This window comes from Trichomycterus rosablanca, chromosome 14, assembly GCF_030014385.1.
Source record: "Trichomycterus rosablanca isolate fTriRos1 chromosome 14, fTriRos1.hap1, whole genome shotgun sequence".
Classification (NCBI taxonomy): Eukaryota; Metazoa; Chordata; class Actinopteri; order Siluriformes; family Trichomycteridae; genus Trichomycterus; species Trichomycterus rosablanca.
The window spans coordinates 28,914,128-28,935,777 of record NC_086001.1 but is presented as its reverse complement, the minus strand read 5'-3'; the positions used below and the strand labels follow the sequence as shown (position 1 = coordinate 28,935,777).

The following is a 21,650-nucleotide window of genomic DNA, read 5'->3' as shown; positions in this document are numbered from 1 at the left end:
CTGCCTAATATATCCCCCCCACTAACAGGTGCCGTGATGAAGAGATAATTAGTGTTATTCACTTCACCTCTCAGTGGTGATAATGTTATGCCTAGTCGGTGTATATACTAAATATTACAGCCCAGCACATGATTTAGCTCTCCACAAACCTCTTCCATGTTTTAAACACACTGCTGCTCTTCTTATACAGAAATCCCTCCATGAGGATCCTGTTCTCCACGCCCACGTCGTCCTCCTGTCTCCCCTCATCGTTCGAATCGTCCTGAGAAAAAGTTTGAGGAGGAGCACCGCAAAATATAAAACACAAGAACCTCTGCATCACAGGAGAAGCCATCGTGAGTGAGGAGTCGAGACAGTGAAGCTTCACTAAATACAGAATGCTCTTCCACTGGAGCTCACCTCCACTGTGATGTCAGAGTGATGTCACAATGCCGGAACATTGCAGAGCGCCTTTCACTGTAGGCTTGAATTGAGCATTACTATATATGGAAACTACTCGACACATGTACCTGCATTAAATAACAACCCCAAATCAGAAAGAGTTGGGACGGCATGGAAAATTCAAATAATAATAAAAAACACAGAGTTTCTTACATTTACTTTGACTTTTATATAACTGCAGATTGTATGAACCATAATGTTTCATGTTTTGTCGGGTCAACTTCATTTCACTTGTTAATAAATATCAATTCCTGCATTTCTGGCCTTCCTCATTCCAAAAAGGTTGGGACAGTAAAGCATTTACCACTTTGTAATGTCGCCATTCCTTTTCACCACACTTAAAAGACGTTTTAGCACCGAGAAGACCAAGTGATTTAGTGTTTCAGCTTTTATTTAGTCTCATTCTTCCTGCAAACTGACACATTATGTACACTAACAAAACCAAAGTAAATACAACTTCAAATCAGAAAGAGTTGGGACAGCATGGAAAATGCAAATAATAATAATGAAAAAACACAGAGTTTCTTACATTTACTTTGACTTTTATTTAATTGCAGACAGAATGAACCTGAGATATTTCATCTTTTATCTGCTCAACTTCATTTCATTTATTAATAAACATCCATTCCTGCATTTCTTGCCTGCAACACATTCCAAAAAAGTTGGGACAGGAAAGCATTTACCACTTTGTAATGTCGCCATTCCGTTTCACCACACTTAAAAGACGTTTTAGCACTGAGGAGACCAAGTGATTTAGTGTTTCAGCTTTTATTTTGTCTCGTTCTTAAGCTTGCTGATTCCTTGAATGGTTTAATGATATTATGCACTGTAGATGGAGAACTATGCAAAACCCTTCCAATATTTCTTTGAGGTTCATTGTTTTTAAACATTTTAATCATTTTCTCACACATCTTTGCTCATCAGAGACTCAGCCTTTCCTGGATGCTGCTTTTGTACCAAACCATCATTACAATCACCTGCTGACATCACCTGTTTAAAATCACCTAATTATTTAGTTTTTTCACATCATTACTAGCCCTAAATAGCCACCGTCCCAACTTCTTTTGGAATGTGTTGCAGGCCTGAAATACAGGAATGGTTGTTTATTAATAAATTAAATTAAGATGAGTAAATAAAACATGAAATATCTCAGGTTCATCCTGTCTGCAATCAAATAAAAGTCAAAGTAAATGTAAGAAACACTGTGTTTTTATTTTATTTGCATTTTCCTGTCTGTCCCAACTTTTTCTGATTTGAGGTTGTACATTAACAAAGCCAAAGTAAACATATAAAAACACTTTTCACACTGTCCTAACTTTTTCTGATTTGGGGTTATATATACGCACAACTGTATATGCTACATACAGCTCCTTTAACAATTATTGGCAGCCCTGGTAAAGATAGGTAAAAAGACATATTACCTCTTTGTGAATTAGATATGTAACGGGTGTGCTCAACTTCAATTTTCTCAACACTGTTCTTTGCACATCCGTTACTATATGTATACTCTGTGTTGTGTTTGTTGAGTGCTGCGGTGCTTAAGGAAGGACTCCGACCACAACCACTGCTGGTTGATCTCTTTTATTTGGCCGGTGCTGTATAAAGAAATAAATCTAGCATTAAGGTTCTGGAGACCTTGCAGAAATGTGTAGCTCAGGAATGAACACTACTCTCCCATGTACACATGCAGGACATCCGCCCCCTACTAACAGAAACGCACATGGGGAAACCCCATTTCACTGTTTTCACTAATCTCCCTGCATGTGTTCTAACACGACTATCAACCTCAGCAGGTGTGCACGAGCCAGTGAAAGACAAAGTATCCTGTAGTGTGTGCGGCATGTCTGAATCTGGTAAAGCTAAGCTAGATTCAGTGTTTTCAGAGCAAGGGTCAGGCTTTTCTGAAGCAGTCATATCAGACTTGAGTGAACTTTCAGGTGAACAAGGTGCTGATTCCTCTCCATCACTAGATTCTGACAATAGCTAATACTCCAGAAACTGAAGCCGTCTTTTCTTCACTGTCATAGTCCTCTAGACCAGATTCTGTACTAAGCAGTGATTGGTCAGACTCATCAGCATCTTCATGCTCATACAGCTCAGGAACTGGTAAGAAGTTAACCTCCATCAACAGGTTCCGGTGAACAACTCTTGTACGTCCTGTTACATCCTGTATTTTGTAGACATGAATTTTAGGGTCTGCACTAACAACAGTGTGAAGTCCATCCTCCCGTTTGTCAGCCAACTTTCTCTTGCCTCGTTCTCCCTTGTTTGCTACCAGCACACGATCCCCCACAGACAGATAGGTGCCATTGATGCGCCTGTTGTAATGCTGGGCCTGACGTAGCTGTTCAGCAGAAGAATGCTTCTGAGCAATCTCCATAGCACTCTTAAGACCAGAAATCAGTGACTTTGCATACAAATTGTAATCAGCAACTTCAGGACTATTCAAAACTTGCTTGAACATGAGGTCCACTAGCAGCCTAGGTACACGCCCAAACATAAGAAAGAAGGGTGCGTATCCCATGGTCTCATGAATTGTAGCGTTATAGGCAAAGGTGAGGGTCTGGATTTGTTGTCGCCATTTGTCTTTTGCCTTAAGGGGCAGAGTACGGAGCATGTTACCTAATGTGCGATTGAATTGCTCTGTGCACCCGTTGCCTATAGGGCGGTAAGCTGTTGTGTGGGATTTTTCAACGCCAGCTAAATGTAGAAGCTCTGCTATCAATTTGCTCTCGGAATTTGCACCTTGGTCGGAATGTATCCGCTCTGGAAACCCATATATGCAGAATATATTATCCCAAAGTTTCTTGGCGACCTGCTTTGATGTCTGGTTGGCACAAGGGAATGCATGAGCCAATTTTGTAAAGTGGTCAGTAACCACTAGAACATCCACTGGTCGCTGTTTGCTATCTTCTGCTGACCTATACATACTAAGTCTATACATACTAACTCCATTGGGGCAGAATACTGATACTTTCCAAGGGCGCACATGCAGCTGGTTCAGGTGACTTGCCAACACTTGACATGTTCTCTGATATCCTTCTCCATATCAGGCCAATAAAAGCGCTGTCTTGCACGTGATAATGTACGGTCTTGACCCCGATGGCCTGCCAGATCATGGATGCTGGACAACGCTCTGTCCTTAAGGCTTTTAGGTAGCACACACTGGAATTGTTTCTGCTTGGTTGAAATATCTTTTGTCACTCTATACAAAACACCATCACTAACATGCAGCTTGTCCCATTGCTTGAACAGCCTGAGGACCTTAGAATCAGCACCTTGTCTGTCTCGCCTAGATTGTCGCCTCTTAGCAATGACAAATGGCAATACTTTGGAGATGACTGGATCCTGCTCTTGACTTAGTTTAAGCTCTTCCATAGAGATTATGGGTACTGTTTCTTGGCTGCTTGACAGTTGTTGAACATGCTGGGCTAAGTTAACTGCTCTGACTTCCACTGCATCAGTCCAATCACAATGAGTCTGGCAGAGAGCTCTGATCTCAGCTGCATTATACTGAGTCCTGGGTGGTGTATGATTTGCTGATCTAAACATTTGAGACTGACAACTGGCTCTAAAAACATCCTGCACAGAATCCTCCTCTACCCCATTGGACTGCTGAATGAGTGTAGGGTATGGTTCTTGAAGTAACCTCTGCCCAATGGTTTTAGCAAAGGGATCGCGACTCAAAGCATCAGCCACCACATTCACTTTCCCAGGTAGATGTTTAAGATCAAAAGAGAAAGATGCAAGCTTCGAAACCCAGCACAACTCACATGCATCGAGCTTTGGCTTCGTCATGAGGTAAGTAAGTGGATTATTATCTGTCCAGACTGTAAAACTATGGCCCTTCAACCAGTGGCTGAATTTCTCACAGACACTCCATTTCAAGGCCATAAACTCAAGTCTGTGAGCTGGGTACATCCGCTGTAATGCACTGAGAGTCTTGCTTGCAAAAGCTACAGGTCTTGCTTTGGATTCTCCCCTGGGCACTTGAGAAAGCACAGCCCCAAACCATCCAAGGATGCATCAGCCGACAAGATTAAGGGCTCATCAAAATCGGGATGTGCAAGCACAACACTTTCCAGCAGCACAGTCTTCAACTGGTTAAAAGCAAGCTGACATTTGTCTATCCAATCTGTAGGGGGTAAATTTTCTGTACATGCCCTGAGATTCCTGTCTTTAGCCACTTTCCCTCTTCTCTATTGCAAGAGTTTTGCGATAGAGGAACAGTTGGGTATAAAATGCTGGTAATAAAACACCATGCCAAGAAATGATTTGATCCTTTTAACAGAGGGTGTAGCTCCATCATCCTCCATAAGGTCCTGCACTTTCATGGTTGTAATGACCTTTACCTTGGCAGGGTCAACGGACACACCACCACCAATGACATGGCCGAGGAACCTGACTTGCCTTTGTAGCAGATGGCATTTTTTAGGGGCCAACTTTAAGCCGTTCTCTCGCAGCCTCTGCAACACCGAGTCGGGATAGAGCTTCGCTCTCAGATGACAAGAAAGACAAGAAGATCGTCAAGATAACACAAGAGTTTTGTGAAATTCATATCACCAAATATCCCAAGCATCATCCTCATGAAAGACGCCGGACTATTACAGAGTCCTTGTGGCATACGATTATACATTTAAATTTTCAGCATTTAGCAGACGCTTTTATCCAAAGCGACTTACACAGTGAGCGGAACACAATGAGCAATTGAGGGTTAAGGGCCTTGCTCAGGGACCCAACAGTGGCAACTTGGTGGTGGCGGGTCTTGAACCGGCAACCTTCTGTTTACTAGTCCAGTACCTTAACCACTGAGCTATCACTGGAGCTATACTCGTACAATCCAAGAGGAGTTGTGAAAGCGGTGTATTGTTTGTCACCTTCGTGCATTGGAATATTGTAAAACCCTGATGTGAGGTCCATCGTACTGAACAGCAAGCTTCCACCCAAGGCGGCCAGACAGTCAGACTGATGCGGCAAAGGATGTGCGTCTTTTAGCGTTCTGGCATTCAGCCATCTGAAGTCTGTGCAAATACATAACCCACCATCCTTCTTACACACCATCACCAGTGGCGACGCATACTCGCTTGAAGATTTCCTGATAATTCCTCTTTCCTCCATGTCAGTACGAGCTTGCCTCAATCTTTGATAATAGGCTGGAGGCACTCTCCGTTATGGTCAACGAAAAGGGCGTTCATCAGTGAGACGGATGCGGTGTGTGTGGCCCTTAGCCTCACCACAATCCAGTAAGTGTTTGGAGAAAATATCTTGATATTCAATCAACAGTTGAATCAGTTTAGATTTACAGGCATGGCTTACTGGGCATGAATCAATATTAATGTCTCCAAGTCCCAACCACCCGCAGAATTGTCAGGTTGCTGTTTTTCTGAAATGAGGCGTAAGCCCTGGAACACATCTAGCTGCCAAACAAGGTGAAACATCAGCTAACTTGCTGTTTCTTTTCAGTGTGATTGCTTTGTCGGATGGATTTACAATTGTCATGGGCACCCACCTATCTCCCCACAAGGGTGTGACAAGTCGACCAATGAGAACACCTCACGGTTTGACTTTGGAATCCGTTGGCTCTACAACAACGGTGCTCCCTGGTGATAAGGGTACATTGGCTGGTAGTTTGACCCAGACTAAGTGTTCATGCTTGGGAAGAAGTGTGACTGCTTGAGTTAGCTTGACAGTGCCCACTTTCAGGAATACTGCTCCCTCTCCAATGCTCAACACCTGTAAACAAGAACTGCTCAAAGCCGGGGCTGGACTGATGTTCATGCCTAGATGCTATGTTCCAGTATTCACTGTCGGTCTTCAGGTCATGAATTAGATGTTTAATGATGTTCGAACCCAGAATCATGTCGTCATGTTGACCAGGCACAATTAACGATGGTACGACGCAACATATATCATGAAGTTTGATCTCCAAGTCATAAAAGCCATCTGGCTGTGTTTGCAGACCACCACAACTAACTAAAACAATGTTTTCTTTTGAATATTGCTTCTCAGGTAAAACACCAGCAGCACAAGGTTTCTCCTCTGCACGGTCACTGATTGTACATGCCATTGAACCGGAATCTAGCATCCCTTTAAGCTGTACTTGGTGATTAACTAGAACTGGAGTATAGAACAACTCACTGAAAGCTTGCACCCTTTGTGTTGCTTGGACAATTACTATAGACCCCTTGGGGACACTGGCACAACTCTCTTTATACAAATGTGCCAAATCACCGTCTTCAATGAGGGCTTCATTCCTAGCACTCACACCACCCCTCTCCAGGTGTGAGTGATCTAGTTTAACTGCTGGTTCTGACTGGCATTACTGTTGTGAGGCTGAGAGCATTGCTGGTTAGTCTGTTCGGGACAATCCCTCTTCCAGTAACCAGGAGCCAAGCATTTCAGACATCGGCCCTCCTGTCTGCAATGAAACATTGTAGAATGCTCACCAGTCCCACAGACCCTGCACATCCTCCGGAAAGACTGAGGAACTGCTGCTCTGGTATTTGGGTCTGCTAATCCTTGTGTCTGCTGTGTGACTAGTCGATCTAACAAAGAAACTAAGCTTTTCATGCAGTCATTTTCTGTACTGCCATGGGCTGGAGTCAATGGAGTTGGCTTGGATGTGTTTAAAGCATGCACATCATCAACAGGGCATTGAGTATGGATCTTACGCTCGACTGTGCTTGGTCTTTGAGGTCTGACTGCTGCTCGAGTTTTCTTTTCCTGCATGTGGTCATCAAGTCTCTCTTGGATTTCACAGGCTGACCATTTATCTGCAGACTTGAACTTAAAGACACCTGCAAGAGACTCTTCTGGACAGTGTTTGATAAACATCATACTGACCTCGTGGCTTGGGTCACCAATGCAGCGGCCTTGCCTTTTCAGACATTCACTTTCAGCATCCATGGTCTTGTTGAGCCTTATTCAGTATTCCATGGCATCCTCACCTAGCAGTGGCAATGTATTATAAAAATCGGCTAAAGACATGCTCGAATACGTGAGTTCGCCAAAATGTTGTTTCAGAATATCAAAAATTACATTTGGGTTATTAGTATGGTCACCTGATGTGTTATTACGCAGCTTTATCTTGACTACATCCCCTGCTTTGCCCATTAACCTATCCAGAATTTCTTGTGATTGCTCATGACTTGGAACAGCCCTTTTCCTTAAATATAAGGTCATTACATTTTCCCATTCTTGTACTGTAAACTTATCTGAACCACCTAAATATGGGAGGCTCCTTTGCATCTGGTTGCATGACAAGCTTAACATTAGACAATGTCCACTGAAATACCTTAGCACAGTCCAAGTAGCTACCTTGACCAGAGACACATGTGACATGAAGTCGAACGACAGGAATAGACTCGAAAGAGTCGATTCACTAAGTTGATAGTACTCAGCAATGAGCAGTTGGAAGCTGAAGGAGTCGATTCTTTTTGATGAAATCAACATTTTATATGTTATACAAAATACGTAAGAGTCGGATCACTATTGTTAGCTGTCATTTAAAAATACAGAGAGAAACCATCTCATCTAATACAAAATAGAATAAAATAATGTATAACAGTATAATGATGCACCATGCAGTAAAGCAAAACACAAAACCCCTAAACTTTTAAAAAGCTTCACTTACCATTAGCTTTTTGGATCTCATTAAAAAAAAGTATTAAAATCAAGTGACTTCTGTGTGATCATTAGTGAATTGTGATCTACTGAAAAGGTGCACATCAAATCATCTGCTTCAGCATAACTCTCTCTTTTGTTACCAGAACGATGCATTTTGGATATCTGTGTATGACTGGTTAGATAAACTCCACTGAGGTACCGCCCTTGCTGATCCACACAGCTGTATGAGAAGTGTATAACATGGATGACCAGGATCAACAAGCCTTAAAATCTTATTACATTCAATAAAAAATAAATAAACTCACTGAATATATGAAGATGCATAGATGTTCATTTTCATAATAGCTGATTGCTACAACTCTTTAATAATTATTATTGCAGTAATCTGTCTTTTTCATCATTTTGTTTTTAATATTTTGTGTATAAAGTCAATTTTATGTATGTCTACTATAAACCAATAACTATTAAATGTGGCTATATTAGACTTTTACTGTAAAATTAATATGTATAACTTAACAAAAAAGATGTAATTTATTAGGCTAATCTACTTTCAAAAGTATATAAAAGTCCAGAATTTAGCTTATTCTTCTTGAAATGTCCAGTTTTCCAGAAGTGTATCATCTCTACTAAGAAAAAAATATTGATCTGAATTAAAAAGCATTGAAAACAATTGCAGGATAAGGCATGACAATAATATGTGTATGTGTTTTATTTAAAACCAAACTAAATGATAAATGATTTCCTCCAATAAATCAGCACTCTGTCCAGCGTGTATTTCTGAATTACATTCAGTGTTACCAATTAAAGAAGGGCCCACCGTGACCCTGACCAGGTGATCTCTCTCTCTCTCTCTCTCGGAGTGCATGCTGGGAGCGAGTGGGCGGAGCGTGGTGAACGTGAGTGCGAATGTGCGATTGAGTGCTTCTCTCTCGTTTGTCATTACTCTATATAATTTAAACATTGTATACTATATAACAAAAGCAATTTAAAACATCAGTTGCATATTTTAACACACCACACCTTGGTGCGTGTGTGTTTTTTCGGGCGTCTGCACAAGCGTGGGGCTGGAGAGCATGACGACCCGCGGTGGTGGCGTGCTAGACACACTAACGCGGGACCACGGTGTTAAGGTGGCCACCAGCACTAGTGTGGAGGATTGTATACTGGCTGTAGGAAAATCAGTTAAACTTGAGAATGTGCTGGCGGCATCCAGGATGAATAGTGCTGTAGTTTTATTTGTAAGCACTGTTGAAATGGCTAGACACCTAGTTGAAGAGGGAGTGATGATTGGGGGTTCATTTACGAATGTGCTCCCTCTCTCAACTCCATCCAGGAAAGTCATTCTTTCCAATGTTCCCCCATTTATTAAAGACAAAATGTTGCACAGAGAACTATCTCGCTTCAGTAGACTCATGTCTCCGATTAAAAAGATTAGTATCGGTAGCAAATCTGACTTGCTGAAGCACGTAGTGTCTTTTAGGAGATTCACCTATATGATTTTGAATAACAACAAGACCGAACTAGAGCGAATTCTAACTTTTAAAATAGATGGTTTCAGTTACACAATCTATGTGCCAACCGATAGCATGCGATGCTTAAACTGTGGTCAGAAAGATCATTTAGTGCACGCGTGCACGAAAGGGAAAAGAGCGCAAAACGAGCAAAATAACGATAAAAGTGAAAGTAAAGACAACGAACATAGGGAAAACGAAACAAACAGAAATCATGTAAACAGTGACAAGGCTTCAAACAGTGAGAATAGTGAAAGTGGTGAGTGTAGCGTGAGGAATAGTGGTGACTCAGAGCAGCACACACACACACACACACACCCGGTGTGAGCAGCAGCTTGCCCATCTCCCCCCCTCCACCACCTCCTCCTCTCCCCCGGTACAGACTGAGAATACAGAAGCTAATACTAACGCCACTACAGAAACAAACACTAATCCAACACCTAATCCAACACCTAAAAGAAGACAACACAACTATAAAACAGGCAAAAAAACTGACATTAACCTCGGTCAACATGAATCAGAAACCGAAAGTGAGACAGGTCTCTCTGACTCCAGTCAATTGAGCTCTACTGAGGTCGGCTGGATCACAAAAAAGTACAACCAAGAGGAAATAAAGCTCTTCCTCAAAACAACAAAAAATATGCGACTGGTAAAAATAGAAAACTACTTCCCCGATTCAAAAAGACTGTTAGAAAACATTAAACATCTAATGAGTGAAGGGTGCTTTGATCATAGAGAGACCCATAGACTAAGAAAAATTGTGACAAAGCTCAATTCCATAATAAATAATGATGTTAGTAAAATGCCTTAGTTCTTTCACCCTTTTTCTAAGCTTACTGCTACATAAATACTGTTTGTCTGCTTTCTTCTCTCTTACCATGCAGAAAATGCATATAGCTTCTCTAAACATAAACGGAGCAAGAGATAACGAAAAAAGAGCAGGGCTGTTTGAAATAGCAAAAATAAAACACATTGATGTCTTTTTTTATACAAGAAACACATAGTGACACAAGTAACACTGTCAAATGGATGCAAGAATGGCCTGGCACCTGCGTTCTAAGCCACGGCACCTCTAATAGTAGAGGTGTCGCTATTTTATTCTCAAAACACCTAACACCAGTCTCCCATGACGTAGAGGAGATCATAGAAGGCAGGTTATTGAAAGTTAAAGCTGTTTTTGAAAACCACACATGTGTTTTTATCTGTATATATGCCCTGGTTTTACCTTTAGAGAGAATGACTTTTGTAGACAAGCTATGTGCCGTTTTAGAGACATGCAGCAGTGAGAAGATTTTACTTCTAGGTGGTGTTTTTAACTGTACCATAGAGAACATGGACAGGAATCACATAGAACCTCACATGGCTTCACGTAAGCGTCTCACACAGATTATTGAAAAACATGATCTTAGTGATATCTGGAGATCCTTTCATGGTTCTCAGAAACAGTATACATGGACTCATGCATACAACAATCTTTTATCACTGGCAAGGCTAGACAGGTTTTATACTTTTAAACATCATTTAAATGTTGTTAAAAACTGTAGCATCAACCCTGTAGGCCTCTCAGATCACAGTTTGGTTTCATGTACAATGTTTCTGAACTCCCCTAAACTGAAAAGCACCTATTGGCATTTTAACACATCTCTATTAAATGATCTTTCTTTCACGGATTCCTTTATCTTCTTTTGGAACATTTTCAGAGAGCAAAATAACTGTTTTAATTCCATACAACAATGGTGGGATTATGGAAAAATTCAAATTAGACAATTATGTCAACAATATACCGCCAATGTCACACAGGAACTCACACAATCCATGAGAGAGCTAGAAATAGAAATTACAAGACTACAGTTTTTAACAAAAACAAGTAATAAACAGAACCATATCCAGACCTTGGCAGAGAAAAAAACTAAACTTTAAGACCTCTTAGGCCTCAAAGTACAGGGATCTTTGATAAGATCACGTTTCCAGAACATAGATCAGATGGACTCCCCGTCCAAGTTCTTCTTCAGCCTAGAAAAGAAAAATGGTCAAAGACGCCTCATTCATAGCTTAAAGTCTGAAAATGGAGAAGATTTAACTGAGCCAGCCGACATACGTAAAAGAGCAGTGAGTTTCTATGAGCAATTGTTCACTAGTGAACTAGAAAGTGGAGATCAGGTAACTGAACAGTTTTTCTTAGAAGGTCTACCTAAGGTCTCCGGAGAATCGAATACAGCACTTGGTGAGGCTCTGATGCTGGACGAGCTGCAGGAAGCCCTGCAGAGCATGGAAAGCGAAAGAGCCCCAGGAATCGATGGAATACCAGTGGAATTCTACAAAACTTTCTGGACCACCATAGCAGGAGACCTGCTGGAGGTCCTCAACACCAGTCTGTCACAGGGAATTTTACCACGGAGCTGCAGGAGAGCGGTCCTCACACTGCTGCCCAAAAAAGGTGACCTTTCTAATATAAAAAAACTGGAGGCCTGTATCTCTACTGTGCAGTGATTACAAACTACTCTCAAAAACGCTGGCAAACAGACTGGGTAACGTTCTGGAGGAGGTAATACATCCTGACCAGACATATTGTGTACCTGGGAGGTCTATATTTGACAACATCTCTCTAGTAAGAGACATGTTGAAGGTCTCTAAACTTTTTGGGTTGGATACTGGTTTTATATCATTAGACCAAGAGAAAGCTTTTGACAGAGTCGAGCATGGTTATTTATGGAAAACCTTAGAAGCTTTTGGTTTTAACACTGCTTTTATTGACAAAGTCAGAGTTTTATACTGTGATATTGAGAGTATGCTAAAGTTTAATGGTGACCTATGCACTCCTTTTAAAGTGTGTAGGGGAGTGAGGCAGGGGTGTGCTCTGTCAGGAATGCTCTATGCCCTGACAATAGAACCACTTTTAAACAAAATAAGAACCGAACTTGAAGGTATTTTGATTCCAGACTGCCAAAACATTTTCTGCCTGTCAGCTTACGCAGATGATATCATAGTAATGATAAATAAACAAAAAGACATTGACAAACTACTTAGCATCACTAAGGATTATGGAAAAATCTCAGCTTCCAAAATAAACTGAAATAAAAGTGAGGCACTTTTAGTAGGACAATGGTCTAGTAATACTCTAAAGCTTCCAGTAGGACTCCATCAGAAAATAGATGGTTTTAAATACCTAGGTGTTTATTTGGGAGACGGCCAAACTGTCTAAAAAAACTTGGAAGGGGTTTTAGAGAGAATAATAAGACGTTTAGATAAATGGAGGTGGCTACTACCTAAAATGTCTTACAGAGGGCGCACACTTATTATAAACAATCTGGTAGCAGCCTCTCTCTGGCACAAAGTCACATGCATTGACCCTCCTTTTACCCTTCTGTCCAAAATACAGTCAGCCCTATTAAGTTTCTTCTGGGACAAACTACACTGGGTACCCCAAGATCAGAGAAACCAGACGAGGGGGATCCTTTTCCTGAACTGGCTCTCTCACCAGACCTGGGGGAAAGTGCAAATTTTTTGTTAAAGGGTAAAGAAAACATCAAAATGAACTTGTATGAGGTTAATGGAAAACGTCTTTACAACTCCTGTGTATATGTTTTTAATAAGAAATGTTTATGTAACAGAGTAGACACTCCCTGGCGAACTGTTCTGGGGTTGAGCGAAGAACAGCGACCCCAATGGAGAATCCTCTATAAGCCACCATTAGCCAAAAGAACTGGAGACTTGCAGTGGCAAGTTCTACACGGGATTGTTGCAGTAAATGCTTTTATCTCTATTTTATCTCCAGAAACAGATCAAAGCTGTCCCTTCTGTCCAGAGAAAGAAACCATTTTCCATGCTTTTATGCAATGTGCCAGACTAAAGCCACTTTTTACTTTTTTTAAATGCTGTGTTTTCTGGTTTCAGTGAAAAGTTCTCGGTACAGACTTTTATACTGGGGGTAAAATACTCACAGAAAAGGAGAACGAAATGCCAGCTGCTAAACTTCATTACTAGACAAGCAAAAATGGCAGTGTACATCAGCCAAAAAAACAAGACCCAACAGAAAGGAAGCCATGATGTTGTGACAATCGCCACTGGAATGATCAAGTCCAGGATTTTAATTGATTTCTTTTTCTATAAACAAACTCAAAACCTCACTGCTTTTACAAATATCTGGTGCTATAACACTGTTTTGTGTTCTCTTGTTGACAAAGAACTTAGATTTACACAAATTCTCATGCCCTAAAATTATGTAGTCTTTTTTTAACAGTTTATTTATTTTTTTATTTTTTTAATGTTTAATGTAATCAAATTTTGTTAAAATAAATGCCTTCTAAAAGTCAAGTCTCTCTCTCTCTCTCTCTCTCTCTCTCTCTCTCTCTCTCTCTCTCTCTCTCCTTTAGTTCAGCAGAAGTGAAACTGATCTGATCCTGTTCTGTTCTGTTCTCTCTCTCTCTCTCTCTCTCTCTCTCTCTCTCTCTCTCTCTCTCTCTCTCTCCTTTAGTTCAGCAGAAGTGAAACTGATCTGATCCTGTTCTGTTCGAGTGCGGATCTGTTCCGTGTCTGTGTTTGTAGTTTTGTTGATAATTGAAGTTGATGAACGCAGGTGAGTTTATACATTTCCACACTTCTGTACATTACTGTGTATTGTTACTTTATGTAGTTCAAATTGTTGATTTGATTTAAACACACTTGTTTTGAACAGAACACTCACGAACTAAACCAGGAAGTCTTGGACATTCGCCTGACATTCGAGTTTCTTTCGGCTCGTTCTCGACTAATAAACATCCAAAAATGAGTGAAACTGCATTAACTGATTCTGCAGTAAACAAGGAACAAACTACAATCAAATATGTTTAAAACGTTTTTTTTTTCTGTAAATGTTTACAGAAATGCTGCGTTGAAATGCTAAGGAAGTGCTAAGGGAGCGTCTACAAAGTGCATGAAGCCGAGGTGTAGTTATTACCCAGTGGCATGTACCATTCAATACAACTGTATAAAGTCCTACAGTATGGGTACAGTCAAAATATATAGTGTCAACAATTCTAAAAACAATCATTTTAATATAATAAACGATGCAATAGTTACCTAGTGACATGTACCACCCAATACACACAAACCCTACAGTATGGGTACAGTAATAAAGAATTAAAAGTAAAACAATAAAATATTTTTTTTCATATAACCAAGGATGTAGTAGTTAACTAGTCACCTGTACTAGTTACTACAACCACATTATAAAAGTCATAGAGCATGGGTACAGTAACAAATCATAAAATGTACAGTAAAGGTACAATAATAATAAAATATAAAAGATTAACAGAAATTAAGAAACGCAAGTTTTGGTAAGACGAAGGTTGTGGTAGTTAACTTGTGACTTGTACTACTTACTACAACCACATTGCAAATTAAAAGTCACACAACAATAGATCAGTGGTTTTCAAACTTTTTAGACCAAGTACCACCCATTATCAAACCAAAAGTTCCAAGTACCACCTATGTTTCTCATCACAGAACCACATATGGCACACATTAATTGTGTGTGTGTATATATTAGTGATGGGAATTATGGCTTCTTGAAGGGAGTCAGATCTTTTCGCTCGGTTCCTTTTAAAGAGCCGTTCAAAAAAATGGCTCTTCGTTCTTCGGGAGGCACAACTATAAGACACCCCCGATATTAATATCAAATTTTGCTACCTTGCCTTAAATGTATTCCTAATTCAAACAACACCTAAAAAAAGATTTATTTCAAAAGGAAAAAAAAACACAGGGAAGAGACATACTGTGGTTGCATTTCATTAAATTTCAGAAAAATCCTCTCTTGTGCAGACATGCGACTGTTTGTTTCTGCTTTAAAACATAAGCACAATGAAATAACCAGATTTAACACAATTAAACAAGTTTATAGTTTATTTATCAATTATTTGTCATTATACTACTAGCTCTAGCTCTCTGTGTGTGTGTGTGTGTGTGTGTGTGTGTGTCTTGCTCGCTCTCCGTGATACTGAAAGTGCAGCTCTTATTACGAGTTATGATTAATTCCCTCTACTGATGCGAAGCTGAATGGGTGGATTACAGTCGATTAGAACTGTGCAGAAATAAAAGACTCGGCTCCTTTCGTTAATTTCAAAGATCCGTTCAATGGAATCGGATTGTTCACAAACAACTCATCACTAGTATATATGCAGTTACCACTAACCCTTTCAGTGAGTGCGCCTGTTTAGCGGAGCAGCCTTGTAATATCAGGAACGAGATTAGTGAGATTCAAACACAGATCTGGCTCTGCCAAAAGCGAATGGAAATGGAAACCGCGAACGTGGAGTATAGACGTAATGAAGTACTGTGTCTGCGCAGCCCCGAATATTTTTAAAAACACATTCGTTTTAATTAAACTGATTTTATTACAACAGATTATAAGAACTTTGAAACAGATTTTATTACAAATTTACACATTTTGTTTAATATTTTTTTTATTTATAATTATTAAATTATTAATTTTTTTGGTGCATGTAATTACTTTTCCGAGATTATCTGGCATACCACCTTGTGCTGCTTCACGTATCACCAGTGGTACGCGTACCACAGTTTGAGAGCCACTGCAATAGATAATCAAAAAATGTAAAACAAATTTGAGAAACGTAAACATGAACATAATGCTCATAAACTAAACCAGTAAGTCTGAGCTGCTGTAAATAACTTGCTGTGTTTACTGGTGTTTCTGTTTATGTGTAGAAAAATGGCCGAGTCAAAAAATTCAGTAACTGTGGACGAGTTCAGCTGTTCAGTCTGTCTGGAAACACTGAAGGATCCAGTAACTACATCATGTGGACACAGTTTCTGTATGGTGTGTATTAATAACTGCTGGGATCAGGAGGATGATAAGGGAACATACAGCTGTCCACAGTGTAGAAAAACCTTCACTCCAAGACCTGAAGTGAGTAAAAACATTATACTGGCAAACGTTGTAGAGAACCTGAAGAAGAGAGAAGCCCAAGGTTCACTTCCTTCTGGACCTAAAGATGTGGAGTGTGATTCCTGCACTGGGAAAAAATACAAAGCTGTAAAATCCTGTCTGGCGTGTTTGGCCTCTTTCTGTGAAACTCACCTTCAGCCTCATTATCAAATTCCCTTTTATAAGAAGCACAAGCTAGTTAAAGCTTCCAGACGACTCCAGGATCAGATTTGCTCTCAGCATGATAAACTGCTGGAGGTTTACTGTCGTACCGATCAGCAGTGTATCTGCCTGATGTGTACCATGGATGATCATAAAGGACATGATACAATATCAGCTGTGGCAGAAAGAACTGAGAAACAGGTAAAAATATTATACAGCTCTCTTTAATAAGTAGCAACTTATTAGCATTTACACTGACGTTGTTCATTTGGTGCTCGTACACAATACAAGTCAATCCTGAATTGTTATTCTGTGTAGAAGCAGCTGCTGAAGATCCATAGAAAATTCCAGGAGAAAATCCAGAAGAGAGAGAAGAAACTTTGTGAGCTGATAAATGCTGTGGAGTCTCACAAGGTAAGTTTTATAAACAAAAAGCTCTCAGGATCAGTCAGACTCTTCTCCATTAAACCAATGTCCATTAAAAATTAGATATTTTATATCTCAGGTAACTTTGCATGTGATGGAGCATCTTTGTTCATGAATTTAAAAAAATCTTTAAAATCTGCCTGGTTAGTTGCTGATTGATGCTGTACAGCAATTCTGAGGTTGTGCTAAAAATTATAAGGGTGATAAGATCAGATTAGGACTTTGACTGAGCAACCCAAAAAGATTATTAATTGTTGCTTTGGATCAAGATGCTTAAATATAAATTACTGTATAAGATTTCTGGTAAAGACTTGAGAAGATCACTACATTGAATTTCCCAGTCCTGACCAGGCTGCTGTTTTCTGATACTCAAAAGAATTTCTGTAACAGTATGCTACCACTAGCACATTTTACAGTACATATGGGTTTTTTTTGTGTTTATTAGATTTAATCCACACATATAATTTTGAATTAAGGACATACAAGAGCAGGTGTGTTGTATCAAAAATCTGCGAGGAAATATAACTTGCTGATAAATGCAGTAAAAACTAAAGTGATGGTGAACACAGAAGAAGTTCTGGAGTTTAGGGTGGAAGGTAGAAGACTGGAACTCTTTCTTATATTTGGGAAGTAGAATATCAAATACTGCATCATGTGGACATGATGATTATGGTAACATTTTCAAGGGTATGAAAGATCAAGCCATTTAGCACCATCACCAAACTATGAGTGATGAAAGTCTTAGTCTGGCCAGTAGCTACATTTGAATGTAAAGGATGGACAAATATCTAAGTGAGAAACGTTTCCTCTTTCTGAATCTTCTAACAGTGTTCTGCACAGAGAGCAGTAAATAACATTGAGAGGATCTGTACTGAACTAATCAACTCAATTAACAGAAGATGCTCTGAGCTAAAAGATCTGATCAGAGATCGAGAAACAGCAGAAGTAAGTCGAGCTAAAAAAATCCTGAAACAGGTGGAGCAGCAGATTGTAGAGCTGAAGAGGAAAGATGCTGAACTGGAACAGCTTTCACACACAGACGATCCCGTCCATTTCCTCCAGGTAACAACACTAAAATAATTATATTATTGCTGCACCAGTCCAAGTAATAAAATACAGCGGAACCTTGTAACTTGATGTCCCCTAAACTTTAAAACTTGATGCCTTTAGCTGAGAAATCTGTTCCCTTAAACTTGATTATTGTTAGAATTTATTCAAACATGTTGAGAAGAGCCGGAAACGCAAGAGAAACAACATCACAATTATGAATCAAAAGATCATGAAAAACTGTTAATGTTATTTGGAGAAACATCACTCTGTGCTTCATGTCTGTCGTCCATCATTTGTGGCTCATCATCATCTTGTTGTTTCTCTGTGAACATTATTTGTCTGGATGTAGAATTTTTAGTCTCTCTCGGCTCCTGCTGGATCTGCAGAATCAGCCACCATCACAATCAGTCCTTTCCTCACATTTGAGGATGTTACAAAGTCTGTATCTCAGCTGAGAGAGAAAGTAGAAACATTCTGGAAAGATCAGTGTGAGAAGATACCAGATGAAGGTGAGTTCAAGCCCTCAGTGTTCCATTGTCTCCAAAATGCTTCGGTACTCAAACATCAATAAAAACAATCAAATCCACCAACATGAACATTTTACATCTAACAACATAATTCATTTACTCATTAACCCAGTACTGGTCATGGTCACAGTGAGTCCAAGGTCAAATGACATACACTCATACTTGGTCAGTTACTCAGACTTAAGATCACTTTAAACAAACACTGAGAGAACATGTCAAACTTCTTACTGGCTATACCTGCTACAGTTTCTGGTGTAAATATTTATTTTCTGTGATTAGTGATTGTACTGTTACTCTTTCTGCAGTGAAGAAAGTCCGGATTACTCCTGAACCTGAAATCAGAGAAGATTTTCTACAATGTAAGTTTCTCACAAGCACACAAACATACACAGTGCAGTGAAAATGTATTTGCATCCCCCCCACCCCCACCCCCAGTTACCTTGTATTTTTACATATCTGTCACACTTCAGAGGTCATGAAGTTAAAACAAGTAAAACAATCATTTAAACTGTCTGTATATTTTTGATCCAGGAGATTTTGAGTCTCAATCATTCAGTCACAGAAACCCTTGAAAAACACACACACATTTACACAGACACACCCTCTGACACACATGCTTACCCACTTACACACTCTTACACACATTCACACTTACACATACACATTAACAGACACACAAACAGTCTCATACATGCGCACACACATACACAATTCACAGAGCTTTATTAGCATGACTGTTTGTGGTTTTATTGTGTGTTGCTGGTGTGTGTCTGTGTACTGTTTATGTATGTCTGTGTAGTGTATGTGTGTGTTTGTGTAGCATTTGTGTGTTTGAGTAGTTTTTGTGTGTATGTGGTGTCTGTGTGTATTTGTGCAGTGTTTGTGTAATGTATGTGTGTGTTAGTGTGATTGTGTAGTGTCTGTGTGTATGTGTAGGGTTTGTATGTGTGTGTTGTGTAGTTCTTGTGTGTGTTTGTGTACTGTTTGTGTCATGTTTGTGTGTGCAGTGTTTGTGTAGCATTTGTGAGTGATTGTGTAGTGTCTGATTGTTTGTGTAGTGTTTGTGTAGTGTTTGTGTGTTTAAATAGTATTTAATTGTATGTGTAGTGTATCTGTGTATTTGTGCAGTTTTTGTGTAATACATGGGTGTGCTTGTCTAGTGTCGCACTCACATGCACACACTTAGACATACACTCACACACTGTACACACACTACACACACAGTGTACACACTGTACTCACACACAATGTACACACACTGTACACACACAAAACACTGTACACACACTGTACACACACAAAACACTGTACACACACACACTGTACACACACACAGTACATATACACACTGTACACACACACACACACACTCTCTCTCTCTCTCTCTCTTCTATGTTAATTGGTTTATTTTGTGTTTCCTCTCTAGATGTTTGTCAGTTCACACTGGATCCAAACACAGTAAATAAAAACCTCCGTCTGTCTGAGAAGAACAAAGTGGTGACACGGAGTGGAACATTCCAGTCGTATCCTAATCATCCAGATAGATTTGATAGTTACTCTCAGGTTCTGTGTAGAGAGAGTGTGAGTGGACGCTGTTACTGGGAGGTTGAGTGGAGTGAGAATAAGTGGGGTTATATAGCAGTGTCATATAAAAGTATCAGCAGGAAGGGACGTGGTGATGAGTGTGTGTTTGGCTGGAATGATCAGTCCTGGAGTTTGTCCTGTTCTCCAACCTGTTCTTTTTCATTCTGCCACAATAACAAAGAGACTGAAATTCCCATAATGCCGAGTTCCTCTAGAATAGGAGTGTATGTGGATTATGAAGCAGGAACTCTGTCCTTCTACAGCACCTCTGATACAATGAAGCTTCTCCACAGAGTTCAGACCACGTTCACTCAGCCCCTCTACCCAGGGGTTGGTCTTAATTATGGATCAAAAGTGAAACTGTCAGATTTAACAAATTAAATGTCAAATTAACATGAAAGTGTAACATTAAACTGTTTGGGTGATTTTACAATCTGTGAGGCAGTGATACATTTATGAAGATTTTCTTTTTAATAAGGAAACATTTCAAGACATTTAAAAAAATATATAAAACACAATAAATACAGTGCTGTGAAAAAGTATTTATTTAATTTGGCTTTTTTAGTTTAGCTAATGATAAATGCAGTACAAGGAGACCTTTGATTTTCAGAGGCAGTTTAAGTTATTTTATTATTTTTTTTGTAATATTTATTTGTTTTTTCTTATGTACAACAAAAGTCGTCATTGCTGCCTGCAACACCTTACAAAGCACCTTTTTCTTGCTGGTGTGATGCTATATTGAAACCAAAATAAATTAATAAATAATTAATAAATAATAAATAATAGGTAATAATAAATAATGGCATAGACTGCTCCCCCTTTTCCAGCTCCTAACAACAAATTCCTGATGGTTTGGTTTAGGCTGGTTTAGAAAGGCAGTCGAGTTTTGCAAAATATTATTCAGTCTTAATAACCGTGTGTAGTAAAGGATGATTGGATCTCCTAGTAACCACTGGAACTCAGTATTGCTTCAGTATTTATATATTACGTAAAACTGTTGATGCTATAAGAAAGAGGAAACAAACAAAAACCATCAACCATGATGATAAAACACAGTAACCCCAACCTCTGTACAACAGTACAAAACCCTTTACCCCCCACTGTGTACATCCACCCAGCACCTTACAGAATGTGAAAATCAGGGTTCAGTCTGTTTTACAAAAACATGCCAACAGTATTGGAATAACACTCAAAATCATATACACAATGTAATTACCCCCATCAATAAAATATTCATCTTTTATATACACAAAACCAATAAACTATATAAGACGGCGGAAGCAGTGTGATGCTTTGGGCAATGTTCTGCTGGGAAACCTTGGGTCCTATTATCCATGTGGATGTTACTTTGACACGGACCACCTACCTAAGCATTGTTGCAGACCATGTAAACACTTTCAT

At 39.6% G+C, this 21,650-nt stretch overlaps 2 pseudogenes; one reads left to right on the top strand and one right to left on the bottom strand.

The window, feature by feature from the left end:
- LOC134326772 (zinc finger protein 850-like) overlaps positions 1 to 21,650 on the bottom strand; it is a 244,743-nt pseudogene that overhangs the window by 77,360 nt on the left and 145,733 nt on the right.
- Positions 16,285 to 20,684, top strand: LOC134326778 (tripartite motif-containing protein 16-like; annotated as a pseudogene).